This window comes from Heteronotia binoei, chromosome 21 (genome assembly GCF_032191835.1).
Source record: "Heteronotia binoei isolate CCM8104 ecotype False Entrance Well chromosome 21, APGP_CSIRO_Hbin_v1, whole genome shotgun sequence".
NCBI classification, from domain to species: Eukaryota; Metazoa; Chordata; class Lepidosauria; order Squamata; family Gekkonidae; genus Heteronotia; species Heteronotia binoei.
The window spans coordinates 182,733,624-182,750,144 of NC_083243.1; positions in this window are offsets into that span (position 1 = coordinate 182,733,624).

Below are 16,521 nucleotides of genomic sequence, written 5' to 3' on the forward strand. Positions count from 1 at the left end.
CCCAACCCTAAACCCAACCCCAATATTCACCCAAACATAAGTGTTTCCTGAACTCTAACCCTAACCCTAACCATTACCATATGGGCCCATTCATTCTAATGAATCTCATAGGCTATAATAGAGAATGGAAAAACATCCAAAATTTTTCTCCATCAATAGTGTACTATTCAGTGTGACATTAAAAATACATCTTACTCAACCCTAAACCAGACCCCGATTTTAAACCCAACATATGTGTGTCCTGAACTCTAACCCTAACCCTAACCCTTACCATATGGGCCCATTCATTCTAATGAATCTCATAGGCCATAATGTAGAATGGAAAAACATCCAAAATTTTTCCCCATCAAGAGTGTACCATTCAGTGCGATATTAAAAATACATCTTATCCAACCCTAAACCCAACCACAATATGCACCCAAACATAAGTGTGTCCTGAACTCTAACCCTAACCCTAACCCTTAACGTATGGGCCCATTCGTTTTAATAAATCTCATAGGTTATAATGGAGAATGGAAAAACATCCAAAATTTTTCTCCATCAATAGTGTACCATTCAGTGTGATTTTAAAAATACACTTTACCCAACCCTAAACCAGACCCCAATTTTAAACCGAACATATGTGTGTCCTGAACTCAAACCCTAACCCTTACCATATGGGCCCATTCATTCTAATGAATCTCTTAGGCTATAATGGAGAATGGATAAACATCCAAAATTTTTCCCCATCAAGAGGGTACCATTCAGTGTGATATTAAAAATACATCTTACCCAACCCTAAACCCAACCCCAATATTCACCCAAACATAAGTGTTTCCGGAACTCTAACCCTAACCCTAACCCTTACCATATGGGCCCATTCATTCTAATGAATCTCATAGGCTATAATGGAGAATGGAAAAGCATCCAAAATTTTTCTCCATCAATAGTGTACTATTCAGTGTGATATTAAAAATACATCTTACCCAACTCTAAACCAGACCCCAATTTTAAACCCAACATATGTGTGTCCTGAACTCTAACCCTAACCCTAACCCTTACCATATGGGCCCATTCATTCTAATGAATCTCTTAGGCTATAAGGGAGAATGGATAAACATCCAAAATTTTTCCGCATCAAGAGTGTACCATTCAGTGTGATATTAAAAATACATCTTACCCAACCCTAAACCCAACCCCAATATTCACCCAAACATAAGTGTTTCCTGAACTCTAACCCTAACCCTAACCATTACCATATGGGCCCATTCATTCTAATGAATCTCATAGGCTATAATAGAGAATGGAAAAACATCCAAAATTTTTCTCCATCAATAGTGTACTATTCAGTGTGACATTAAAAATACATCTTACTCAACCCTAAACCAGACCCCGATTTTAAACCCAACATATGTGTGTCCTGAACTCTAACCCTAACCCTAACCCTTACCATATGGGCCCATTCATTCTAATGAATCTCATAGGCCATAATGTAGAATGGAAAAACATCCAAAAATTTTTCCCCATCAAGAGTGTACCATTCAGTGCGATATTAAAAATACATCTTATCCAACCCTAAACCCAACCACAATATGCACCCAAACATAAGTGTGTCCTGAACTCTAACCCTAACCCTAACCCTTAACGTATGGGCCCATTCGTTTTAATAAATCTCATAGGTTATAATGGAGAATGGAAAAACATCCAAAATTTTTCTCCATCAATAGTGTACCATTCAGTGTGATTTTAAAAATACACTTTACCCAACCCTAAACCAGACCCCAATTTTAAACCGAACATATGTGTGTCCTGAACTCTAACCCTAACCCTTACCATATGGGCCCATTCATTCTAATGAATCTCTTTGGCTATAATGGAGAATGGATAAAAATCCAAAATTTTTCCCCATCAAGAGTGTACCATTCAGTGTGATATTAAAAATACATCTTACCCAACCCTAAACCCAACCCCAATATTCACCCAAACATAAGTGTTTCCTGAACTCTAACCCTAACCCTAACCCTTAACATATGGGCCCATTCATTCTAATGAATCTCATAGGCTATAATGGAGAATGGAAAAACATCCAAAATTTTTCTCCATCAATAGTGTACTATTCAGTGTGATATTAAAAATACATCTTACCCAACTCTAAACCAGACCCCAATTTTAAACCCAACATATGTGTGTCCTGAACTCTAACCCTAACCCTAACCCTTACCATATGGGCCCATTCATTCTAATGAATCTCTTAGGCTATAATGGAGAATGGATAAACATCCAAAATTTTTCCCCATCAAGAGTGTACCATTCAGTGTGATATTAAAAATACATCTTACCCAACCCTAAACCCAACCCCAATATTCACCCAAACATAAGTGTTTCCTGAACTCTAACCCTAACCCTAACCATTACCATATGGGCCCATTCATTCTAATGAATCTCATAGGCTATAATGGAGAATGGAAAAACATCCAAAATTTTTCTCCATCAATAGTGTACTATTCAGTGTGACATTAAAAATACATCTTACTCAACCCTAAACCAGACCCCGATTTTAAACCCAACATATGTGTGTCCTGAACTCTAACCCTAACCCTTACCATATGGGCCCATTCATTCTAATGAATCTCATAGGCTATAATGGAGAATGGAAAAACATCCAAAATATTTCCCCATCAAGAGTGTACCCTTCAGTGCGATATTAAAAATACATCTTATCCAACCCTAAACCCAACCACAATATGCACCCAAACATAAGTGTGTCCTGAACTCTAACCCTAACCCTAACCCTTACCATATGGGCCCATTCATTTTAATAAATCTCATAGGCTATAATGGAGAATGGAAAAACATCCAAAATTTTTCTCCATCAATAGTGTACCATTCAGTGTGATTTTAAAAATACATTTTACCCAACCCTAAACCAGACCCCAATTTTAAACCGAACATATGTGTATCCTGAACTCTAACCCTAACCCTTACCATATGGGCCCATTCATTCTAATGAATCTCTTAGGCTATAATGGAGAATGGATAAACATCCAAAATTTTTCCCCATCAAGAGTGTACCATTCAGTGTGATATTAAAAATACATCTTACCCAACCCTAAACCCAACCCCAATATTCACACAAACATAAGTGTTTCCGGAACTCTAACCCTAACCCTAACCCTTACCATATGGGCCCATTCATTCTAATGAATCTCATAGGCTATAATGAAGAATGGAAAAGCATCCAAAATTTTTCTCCATCAATAGTGTACTATTCAGTGTGATATTAAAAATACATCTTACCCAACTCTAAACCAGACCCCAATTTTAAACCCAACATATGTGTGTCCTGAACTCTAACCCTAACCCTAACCCTTACCATATGGGCCCATTCATTCTAATGAATCTATTAGGCTATAATGGAGAATGGATAAACATCCAAAATTTTTCCCCATCAAGAGTGTACCATTCAGTGTGATATTAAAAATACATCTTACCCAACCCTAAACCCAACCCCAATATTCACCCAAACATAAGTGTTTCCTGAACTCTAACCCTAACCCTAACCATTACCATATGGGCCCATTCATTCTAATGAATCTCATAGGCTATAATAGAGAATGGAAAAACATCCAAAATTTTTCTCCATCAATAGTGTACTATTCAGTGTGACATTAAAAATACATCTTACTCAACCCTAAACCAGACCCCGATTTTAAACCCAACATATGTGTGTCCTGAACTCTAACCCTAACCCTAACCCTTACCATATGGGCCCATTCATTCTAATGAATCTCATAGGCCATAATGTAGAATGGAAAAACATCCAAAATTTTTCCCCATCAAGAGTGTACCATTCAGTGCGATATTAAAAATACATCTTATCCAACCCTAAACCCAACCACAATATGCACCCAAACATAAGTGTGTCCTGAACTCTAACCCTAACCCTAACCCTTAACGTATGGGCCCATTCGTTTTAATAAATCTCATAGGTTATAATGGAGAATGGAAAAACATCCAAAATTTTTCTCCATCAATAGTGTACCATTCAGTGTGATTTTAAAAATACACTTTACCCAACCCTAAACCAGACCCCAATTTTAAACCGAACATATGTGTGTCCTGAACTCAAACCCTAACCCTTACCATATGGGCCCATTCATTCTAATGAATCTCTTAGGCTATAATGGAGAATGGATAAACATCCAAAATTTTTCCCCATCAAGAGTGTACCATTCAGTGTGATATTAAAAATACATCTTACCCAACCCTAAACCCAACCCCAATATTCACCCAAACATAAGTGTTTCCTGAACTCTAATCCTAACCCTAACCCTTACCATATGGGCCCATTCATTCTAATGAATCTCATAGGCTATAATGGAGAATGGAAAAACATCCAAAATTTTTCTCCATCAATAGTGTACTATTCAGTGTGATATTAAAAATACATCTTACCCAACTCTAAACCAGAACCCAATTTTAAACCCAACATATGTGTGTCCTGAACTCTAACCCTAACCCTAACCCTTACCATATGGGCCCATTCATTCTAATGAATCTCATAGGCTATAATGGAGAATGGAAAAACATCCAAAATTTTTCTCCATCCATAGTGTACCATTCAGTGTGATATTAAAAATACATCTTACCCAACCCTAAACCCAACCCCAATATTCACCTAAACATAAGTGTGTCCTGAACTCTAACCCTAACCCTAATCCTTACCATATGGGCCCATTCATTCTAATCAATCTCATAGAATATAATGGAGAATGGAAAAACATCCAAAAATTTTCCCCATCAAGAGTGTACCATTTAGTGTGATATTAAAAATACATCTTATCCAACCCTAAACCCAACCCCAATATTCACCCAAACATAAGTGTGTCCTGAAATCTAACCCTAACCCTTACCATATGGGCCAATTCATTCTAATCAATCTCACAGGCTATTATGGAGAATGGAAAAACATCCAAAATTTTTCCCCATCAAGAGTGTACCATTCAGTGCGATATTAAAAAAAACATCTTATCCAACCCTAAACCCAACCCCAATATTCACCCAAACATAAGTGTGTCATGAACTCTAACCCTAACCCTATCCCTTACCATATGGGCCCATTCATTTTAATGAATCTCATAGGCTATAATGGAGAATGGATAAACATCCAAAATATTTCCCCATCAAGAGTGTACCATTCAGTGTGATATTAAACATACATCTTACCCAACCCTAAACCCAACCCCAATATTCACCCAAACATAAGTGCTTCCTGAACTCTACCCCTAACCCTAACCCTTACCATATGGGCCCATTCATTCTAATGAATCTCATAGGCTATAAAGGAGAATGGAAAAACATCCCAAATTTTTCCCCATCAAGAGTGTACCATTCAGTGCGATATTAAAAATACATCTTATCCAACCCTAAACCCAACCCCAACATTCACCCAAACATAAGTGTGCCCTGAACTCTAACCCTAACCCTAACCCTTACCATATGGGCCCATTCATTCTAATGAATCTCACAGGCTATAATGGAGAATGGAAAAACATCCAAAATTTTTCTCCATCAATAGTGTACCATTCAGTGTGATATTAAAAATACATCTTACCCAACCCTAAACCAGACCCCAATTTTAAACGCAACATATGTGTGTCCTGAAGTCTAACCCTAACCCTAACCCTTACCATATGGGCCCATTCATTCTTATGAATCTCATAGGCTATAATGGAGAATGGAAGAATATCCAAAATTTTTCCCCATCAAGAGTGTACCATTCAGTGTGATATTAAAAATACATCTTACCCAACCCTAAACGCAACCCCAATATTCACCCAAACATAAGTGTGTCCTGAACTGTAACCCAACCCTAACCCTTACAATATGGGCCCATTCATTCTAACGAATCTCATAGGATATAATGGAGAATGGAAAAACATCCAAAATTTTTCTCCATCAATAGTGTACTATTCAGTGTGGTATTAAAAATACATCTTACCCAACCCTAAACCCAACCCCAATATTCACCCAAACATAAGTGTGTCCTGAACTCTAACCCTAACCCTAACGCTAACCATATGGGTCCATTCATTTTAATGAATCTCATAGGCTATAATGGAGAATGGAAAAACATCCAAAATTTTTCTCCAACAATAGTGTACCATTCAATGTGATATTAAAAATGCATCTTACCCAACCCTAAACCAGACCCCAATTTTAAACCGAACATATGTGTGTCCTGAACTCTAACCCTAACCCTAATCCTTACCATATGGGCCCATTCATTCTAATGAATTTCATAGGCTATAATGGAGAATGGAATAACATCCAAAACTTTTCCCCATTAAGAGTGTACCGTTCAGTGCGATATTAAAACTACATCTTATCCAACCCTAACCCAACCCCAATATTCACCCAAACATAAGTGTGTCCTGAACTGTAACCCTAACCCTAACCCTTACCATATGGGCCCATTCATTCTAACGAATCTCATAGGATATAATGGAGAATGTAAAAACATCCAAAATTTTTCTCCATCAATAGTGTACTATTCAGTGTGATATTAAAAATACATCTTACCCAACCCTAAACCAGACCCCAATTTTAAACGAAACATATGTGTGTCCTGAACTCTAACCCTAACCCTAACCCTTACCATATGTTCCCATTCATTCTAATGAATCTCATACGCTATAATGGAGAATGGATAAACATCCAAAATTTTTCTCCATCAAGAGTGTACCTTTCAGTGTGATATTAAAAATACATCTTACCCAACCCTAAACCCAACCCCAATATTCACCCAAACATAAGTGTGTCCTGAACTCTAACCCTAACCCTAACCCTTACCATATGGGCCCATACATTTTAATGAATCTCATAGGCTATAATGGAGAATGGAAAAACATCCAAAATTTTTCTCCATCAATAGTGACCATTCAGTGTGATTTTAAAAATACATCTTACCCAACCCTAAACCAGACCCCAATTTTAAACCCAACATATGTGTGTCCTGAACTCTAACCCTAACCCTAACCCTTACCATATGGGCCCATTCATTCTAATGAATCTCTTAGGCTATAATGGAGAATGGATAAACATCCAAAATTTTTCCCCATCAAGAGTGTACCATTCAGTGTGATATTAAAAATACATATTACCCAACCCTAAACCAGACCCCAATTTTAAACCCAACATATGTGTGTCCTGAACTCTAACCCTAACCCTTACCATATGGGCCCATTCATTCTAATGAATCTCTTAGGCTATAATGGAGAATGGATAAACATCCAAAATTTTTCCCCATCAAGAGTGTACCATTCAGTGTGATATTAAAAATACATCTTACCCAACCCTAAACCCAACCCCAATATTCACCCAAACATAAGTGTTTCCTGAACTCTAACCCTAACCCTAACCATTACCATATGGGCCCATTCATTCTAATGAATCTCATAGGCTATAATGGAGAATGGAAAAACATCCAAAATTTTTCCCCATCAAGAGTGTACCCTTCAGTGCGATATTAAAAATACATCTTATCCAACCCTAAACCCAACCCCAATATTCACCCAAACATAAGTGCTTCCGGAACTCTAACCCTAACCCTAACCCTTAACATATGGGCCCATTCATTCTAATGAATCTCATAGGCTATAATGGAGAATGGAAAAACATCCAAAATTTTTCTCCATCAATAGTGTACTATTCAGTGTGATATTAAAAATACATCTTACCCAACTCTAAACCAGACCCCAATTTTAAACCCAACATATGTGTGTCCTGAACTCTAACCCTAACCCTAACCCTTACCATATGGGCCCATTCATTCTAATGAATCTCTTAGGCTATAATGGAGAATGGATAAACATCCAAAATTTTTCCCCATCAAGAGTGTACCATTCAGTGTGATATTAAAAATACATCTTACCCAACCCTAAACCCAACCCCAATATTCACCCAAACATAAGTGTTTCCTGAACTCTAACCCTAACCCTAACCATTACCATATGGGCCCATTCATTCTAATGAATCTCATAGGCTATAATGGAGAATGGAAAAACATCCAAAATTTTTCTCCATCAATAGTGTACTATTCAGTGTGACATTAAAAATACATCTTACTCAACCCTAAACCAGACCCCGATTTTAAACCCAACATATGTGTGTCCTGAACTCTAACCCTAACCCTTACCATATGGGCCCATTCATTCTAATGAATCTCATAGGCTATAATGGAGAATGGAAAAACATCCAAAATATTTCCCCATCAAGAGTGTACCCTTCAGTGCGATATTAAAAATACATCTTATCCAACCCTAAACCCAACCACAATATGCACCCAAACATAAGTGTGTCCTGAACTCTAACCCTAACCCTAACCCTTACCATATGGGCCCATTCATTTTAATAAATCTCATAGGCTATAATGGAGAATGGAAAAACATCCAAAATTTTTCTCCATCAATAGTGTACCATTCAGTGTGATTTTAAAAATACATTTTACCCAACCCTAAACCAGACCCCAATTTTAAACCGAACATATGTGTATCCTGAACTCTAACCCTAACCCTTACCATATGGGCCCATTCATTCTAATGAATCTCTTAGGCTATAATGGAGAATGGATAAACATCCAAAATTTTTCCCCATCAAGAGTGTACCATTCAGTGTGATATTAAAAATACATCTTACCCAACCCTAAACCCAACCCCAATATTCACACAAACATAAGTGTTTCCGGAACTCTAACCCTAACCCTAACCCTTACCATATGGGCCCATTCATTCTAATGAATCTCATAGGCTATAATGAAGAATGGAAAAGCATCCAAAATTTTTCTCCATCAATAGTGTACTATTCAGTGTGATATTAAAAATACATCTTACCCAACTCTAAACCAGACCCCAATTTTAAACCCAACATATGTGTGTCCTGAACTCTAACCCTAACCCTAACCCTTACCATATGGGCCCATTCATTCTAATGAATCTATTAGGCTATAATGGAGAATGGATAAACATCCAAAATTTTTCCCCATCAAGAGTGTACCATTCAGTGTGATATTAAAAATACATCTTACCCAACCCTAAACCCAACCCCAATATTCACCCAAACATAAGTGTTTCCTGAACTCTAACCCTAACCCTAACCATTACCATATGGGCCCATTCATTCTAATGAATCTCATAGGCTATAATAGAGAATGGAAAAACATCCAAAATTTTTCTCCATCAATAGTGTACTATTCAGTGTGACATTAAAAATACATCTTACTCAACCCTAAACCAGACCCCGATTTTAAACCCAACATATGTGTGTCCTGAACTCTAACCCTAACCCTAACCCTTACCATATGGGCCCATTCATTCTAATGAATCTCATAGGCCATAATGTAGAATGGAAAAACATCCAAAATTTTTCCCCATCAAGAGTGTACCATTCAGTGCGATATTAAAAATACATCTTATCCAACCCTAAACCCAACCACAATATGCACCCAAACATAAGTGTGTCCTGAACTCTAACCCTAACCCTAACCCTTAACGTATGGGCCCATTCGTTTTAATAAATCTCATAGGTTATAATGGAGAATGGAAAAACATCCAAAATTTTTCTCCATCAATAGTGTACCATTCAGTGTGATTTTAAAAATACACTTTACCCAACCCTAAACCAGACCCCAATTTTAAACCGAACATATGTGTGTCCTGAACTCAAACCCTAACCCTTACCATATGGGCCCATTCATTCTAATGAATCTCTTAGGCTATAATGGAGAATGGATAAACATCCAAAATTTTTCCCCATCAAGAGTGTACCATTCAGTGTGATATTAAAAATACATCTTACCCAACCCTAAACCCAACCCCAATATTCACCCAAACATAAGTGTTTCCTGAACTCTAATCCTAACCCTAACCCTTACCATATGGGCCCATTCATTCTAATGAATCTCATAGGCTATAATGGAGAATGGAAAAACATCCAAAATTTTTCTCCATCAATAGTGTACTATTCAGTGTGATATTAAAAATACATCTTACCCAACTCTAAACCAGAACCCAATTTTAAACCCAACATATGTGTGTCCTGAACTCTAACCCTAACCCTAACCCTTACCATATGGGCCCATTCATTCTAATGAATCTCATAGGCTATAATGGAGAATGGAAAAACATCCAAAATTTTTCTCCATCCATAGTGTACCATTCAGTGTGATATTAAAAATACATCTTACCCAACCCTAAACCCAACCCCAATATTCACCCAAACATAAGTGTTTCCTGAACTCTAACCCTAACCCTAACCATTACCATATGGGCCCATTCATTCTAATGAATCTCATAGGCTATAATGGAGAATGGAAAAACATCCAAAATTTTTCTCCATCAATAGTGTACTATTCAGTGTGACATTAAAAATACATCTTACTCAACCCTAAACCAGACCCCGATTTTAAACCCAACATATGTGTGTCCTGAACTCTAACCCTAACCCTTACCATATGGGCCCATTCATTCTAATGAATCTCATAGGCTATAATGGAGAATGGAAAAACATCCAAAATATTTCCCCATCAAGAGTGTACCCTTCAGTGCGATATTAAAAATACATCTTATCCAACCCTAAACCCAACCACAATATGCACCCAAACATAAGTGTGTCCTGAACTCTAACCCTAACCCTAACCCTTACCATATGGGCCCATTCATTTTAATAAATCTCATAGGCTATAATGGAGAATGGAAAAACATCCAAAATTTTTCTCCATCAATAGTGTACCATTCAGTGTGATTTTAAAAATACATTTTACCCAACCCTAAACCAGACCCCAATTTTAAACCGAACATATGTGTATCCTGAACTCTAACCCTAACCCTTACCATATGGGCCCATTCATTCTAATGAATCTCTTAGGCTATAATGGAGAATGGATAAACATCCAAAATTTTTCCCCATCAAGAGTGTACCATTCAGTGTGATATTAAAAATACATCTTACCCAACCCTAAACCCAACCCCAATATTCACACAAACATAAGTGTTTCCGGAACTCTAACCCTAACCCTAACCCTTACCATATGGGCCCATTCATTCTAATGAATCTCATAGGCTATAATGAAGAATGGAAAAGCATCCAAAATTTTTCTCCATCAATAGTGTACTATTCAGTGTGATATTAAAAATACATCTTACCCAACTCTAAACCAGACCCCAATTTTAAACCCAACATATGTGTGTCCTGAACTCTAACCCTAACCCTAACCCTTACCATATGGGCCCATTCATTCTAATGAATCTATTAGGCTATAATGGAGAATGGATAAACATCCAAAATTTTTCCCCATCAAGAGTGTACCATTCAGTGTGATATTAAAAATACATCTTACCCAACCCTAAACCCAACCCCAATATTCACCCAAACATAAGTGTTTCCTGAACTCTAACCCTAACCCTAACCATTACCATATGGGCCCATTCATTCTAATGAATCTCATAGGCTATAATAGAGAATGGAAAAACATCCAAAATTTTTCTCCATCAATAGTGTACTATTCAGTGTGACATTAAAAATACATCTTACTCAACCCTAAACCAGACCCCGATTTTAAACCCAACATATGTGTGTCCTGAACTCTAACCCTAACCCTAACCCTTACCATATGGGCCCATTCATTCTAATGAATCTCATAGGCCATAATGTAGAATGGAAAAACATCCAAAATTTTTCCCCATCAAGAGTGTACCATTCAGTGCGATATTAAAAATACATCTTATCCAACCCTAAACCCAACCACAATATGCACCCAAACATAAGTGTGTCCTGAACTCTAACCCTAACCCTAACCCTTAACGTATGGGCCCATTCGTTTTAATAAATCTCATAGGTTATAATGGAGAATGGAAAAACATCCAAAATTTTTCTCCATCAATAGTGTACCATTCAGTGTGATTTTAAAAATACACTTTACCCAACCCTAAACCAGACCCCAATTTTAAACCGAACATATGTGTGTCCTGAACTCAAACCCTAACCCTTACCATATGGGCCCATTCATTCTAATGAATCTCTTAGGCTATAATGGAGAATGGATAAACATCCAAAATTTTTCCCCATCAAGAGTGTACCATTCAGTGTGATATTAAAAATACATCTTACCCAACCCTAAACCCAACCCCAATATTCACCCAAACATAAGTGTTTCCTGAACTCTAATCCTAACCCTAACCCTTACCATATGGGCCCATTCATTCTAATGAATCTCATAGGCTATAATGGAGAATGGAAAAACATCCAAAATTTTTCTCCATCAATAGTGTACTATTCAGTGTGATATTAAAAATACATCTTACCCAACTCTAAACCAGAACCCAATTTTAAACCCAACATATGTGTGTCCTGAACTCTAACCCTAACCCTAACCCTTACCATATGGGCCCATTCATTCTAATGAATCTCATAGGCTATAATGGAGAATGGAAAAACATCCAAAATTTTTCTCCATCCATAGTGTACCATTCAGTGTGATATTAAAAATACATCTTACCCAACCCTAAACCCAACCCCAATATTCACCTAAACATAAGTGTGTCCTGAACTCTAACCCTAACCCTAATCCTTACCATATGGGCCCATTCATTCTAATCAATCTCATAGAATATAATGGAGAATGGAAAAACATCCAAAAATTTTCCCCATCAAGAGTGTACCATTTAGTGTGATATTAAAAATACATCTTATCCAACCCTAAACCCAACCCCAATATTCACCCAAACATAAGTGTGTCCTGAAATCTAACCCTAACCCTTACCATATGGGCCAATTCATTCTAATCAATCTCACAGGCTATTATGGAGAATGGAAAAACATCCAAAATTTTTCCCCATCAAGAGTGTACCATTCAGTGCGATATTAAAAAAAACATCTTATCCAACCCTAAACCCAACCCCAATATTCACCCAAACATAAGTGTGTCATGAACTCTAACCCTAACCCTATCCCTTACCATATGGGCCCATTCATTTTAATGAATCTCATAGGCTATAATGGAGAATGGATAAACATCCAAAATATTTCCCCATCAAGAGTGTACCATTCAGTGTGATATTAAACATACATCTTACCCAACCCTAAACCCAACCCCAATATTCACCCAAACATAAGTGCTTCCTGAACTCTACCCCTAACCCTAACCCTTACCATATGGGCCCATTCATTCTAATGAATCTCATAGGCTATAAAGGAGAATGGAAAAACATCCCAAATTTTTCCCCATCAAGAGTGTACCATTCAGTGCGATATTAAAAATACATCTTATCCAACCCTAAACCCAACCCCAACATTCACCCAAACATAAGTGTGCCCTGAACTCTAACCCTAACCCTAACCCTTACCATATGGGCCCATTCATTCTAATGAATCTCACAGGCTATAATGGAGAATGGAAAAACATCCAAAATTTTTCTCCATCAATAGTGTACCATTCAGTGTGATATTAAAAATACATCTTACCCAACCCTAAACCAGACCCCAATTTTAAACGCAACATATGTGTGTCCTGAAGTCTAACCCTAACCCTAACCCTTACCATATGGGCCCATTCATTCTTATGAATCTCATAGGCTATAATGGAGAATGGAAGAATATCCAAAATTTTTCCCCATCAAGAGTGTACCATTCAGTGTGATATTAAAAATACATCTTACCCAACCCTAAACGCAACCCCAATATTCACCCAAACATAAGTGTGTCCTGAACTGTAACCCAACCCTAACCCTTACAATATGGGCCCATTCATTCTAACGAATCTCATAGGATATAATGGAGAATGGAAAAACATCCAAAATTTTTCTCCATCAATAGTGTACTATTCAGTGTGGTATTAAAAATACATCTTACCCAACCCTAAACCCAACCCCAATATTCACCCAAACATAAGTGTGTCCTGAACTCTAACCCTAACCCTAACGCTAACCATATGGGTCCATTCATTTTAATGAATCTCATAGGCTATAATGGAGAATGGAAAAACATCCAAAATTTTTCTCCAACAATAGTGTACCATTCAATGTGATATTAAAAATGCATCTTACCCAACCCTAAACCAGACCCCAATTTTAAACCGAACATATGTGTGTCCTGAACTCTAACCCTAACCCTAATCCTTACCATATGGGCCCATTCATTCTAATGAATTTCATAGGCTATAATGGAGAATGGAATAACATCCAAAACTTTTCCCCATTAAGAGTGTACCGTTCAGTGCGATATTAAAACTACATCTTATCCAACCCTAACCCAACCCCAATATTCACCCAAACATAAGTGTGTCCTGAACTGTAACCCTAACCCTAACCCTTACCATATGGGCCCATTCATTCTAACGAATCTCATAGGATATAATGGAGAATGTAAAAACATCCAAAATTTTTCTCCATCAATAGTGTACTATTCAGTGTGATATTAAAAATACATCTTACCCAACCCTAAACCAGACCCCAATTTTAAACGAAACATATGTGTGTCCTGAACTCTAACCCTAACCCTAACCCTTACCATATGTTCCCATTCATTCTAATGAATCTCATACGCTATAATGGAGAATGGATAAACATCCAAAATTTTTCTCCATCAAGAGTGTACCTTTCAGTGTGATATTAAAAATACATCTTACCCAACCCTAAACCCAACCCCAATATTCACCCAAACATAAGTGTGTCCTGAACTCTAACCCTAACCCTAACCCTTACCATATGGGCCCATACATTTTAATGAATCTCATAGGCTATAATGGAGAATGGAAAAACATCCAAAATTTTTCTCCATCAATAGTGACCATTCAGTGTGATTTTAAAAATACATCTTACCCAACCCTAAACCAGACCCCAATTTTAAACCCAACATATGTGTGTCCTGAACTCTAACCCTAACCCTAACCCTTACCATATGGGCCCATTCATTCTAATGAATCTCTTAGGCTATAATGGAGAATGGATAAACATCCAAAATTTTTCCCCATCAAGAGTGTACCATTCAGTGTGATATTAAAAATACATATTACCCAACCCTAAACCAGACCCCAATTTTAAACCCAACATATGTGTGTCCTGAACTCTAACCCTAACCCTTACCATATGGGCCCATTCATTCTAATGAATCTCTTAGGCTATAATGGAGAATGGATAAACATCCAAAATTTTTCCCCATCAAGAGTGTACCATTCAGTGTGATATTAAAAATACATCTTACCCAACCCTAAACCCAACCCCAATATTCACCCAAACATAAGTGTTTCCTGAACTCTAACCCTAACCCTAACCATTACCATATGGGCCCATTCATTCTAATGAATCTCATAGGCTATAATGGAGAATGGAAAAACATCCAAAATTTTTCCCCATCAAGAGTGTACCCTTCAGTGCGATATTAAAAATACATCTTATCCAACCCTAAACCCAACCCCAATATTCACCCAAACATAAGTGCTTCCGGAACTCTAACCCTAACCCTAACCCTTACCATATGGGCCCATTCATTCTAATGAATCTCATAGGCTATAATGGAGAATGGAAAAGCATCCAAAATTTTTCTCCATCAATAGTGTACTATTCAGTGTGATATTAAAAATACATCTTACCCAACTCTAAACCAGACCCCAATTTTAAACCCAACATATGTGTGTCCTGAACTCTAACCCTAACCCTTACCATATGTTCCCATTCATTCTAATGAATCTCATACGCTATAATGGAGAATGGATAAACATCCAAAATTTTTCTCCATCAAGAGTGTACCTTTCAGTGTGATATTAAAAATACATCTTACCCAACCCTAAACCCAACCCCAATATTCACCCAAACATAAGTGTGTCCTGAACTCTAACCCTAACCCTAATCCTTACCATATGGGCCCATACATTTTAATAAATCTCATAGGCTATAATGGAGAATGGAAAAACATCCAAAATTTTTCTCCATCAATAGTGTACCATTCAGTGTGATTTTAAAAATACATCTTACCCAACCCTAAACCAGACCCCAATTTTAAACCCAACATATGTGTGTCCTGAACTCTAACCCTAACCCTAACCCTTACCATATGTTCCCATTCATTCTAATGAATCTCATACGCTATAATGGAGAATGGATAAACATCCAAAATTTTTCTCCATCAATAGTGTACTATTCAGTGTGACATTAAAAATATATCTTACGCAACCCTAAACCAGACCCCGATTTTAAACCCAACATATGTGTGTCCTGAACTCTAACCCTAACCCTAACGCTTACCATATGGGCCCATTCATTCTAATGAATCTCATAGTCTATAATGGAGAATGGAAAAACATCCAAAATTTTTCCCCATCAAGAGTGTACCATTCAGTGCGATATTAAAAATACATCTTATCCAACCCTAAACCCAACCCCAATATTCACCCAAACATAAGTGTGTCATGAACTCTAACCCTAACCCTATCCCTTACCATATGGGCCCATTCATTTTAATGAATCTCATAGGCTATAATGGAGAATGGAT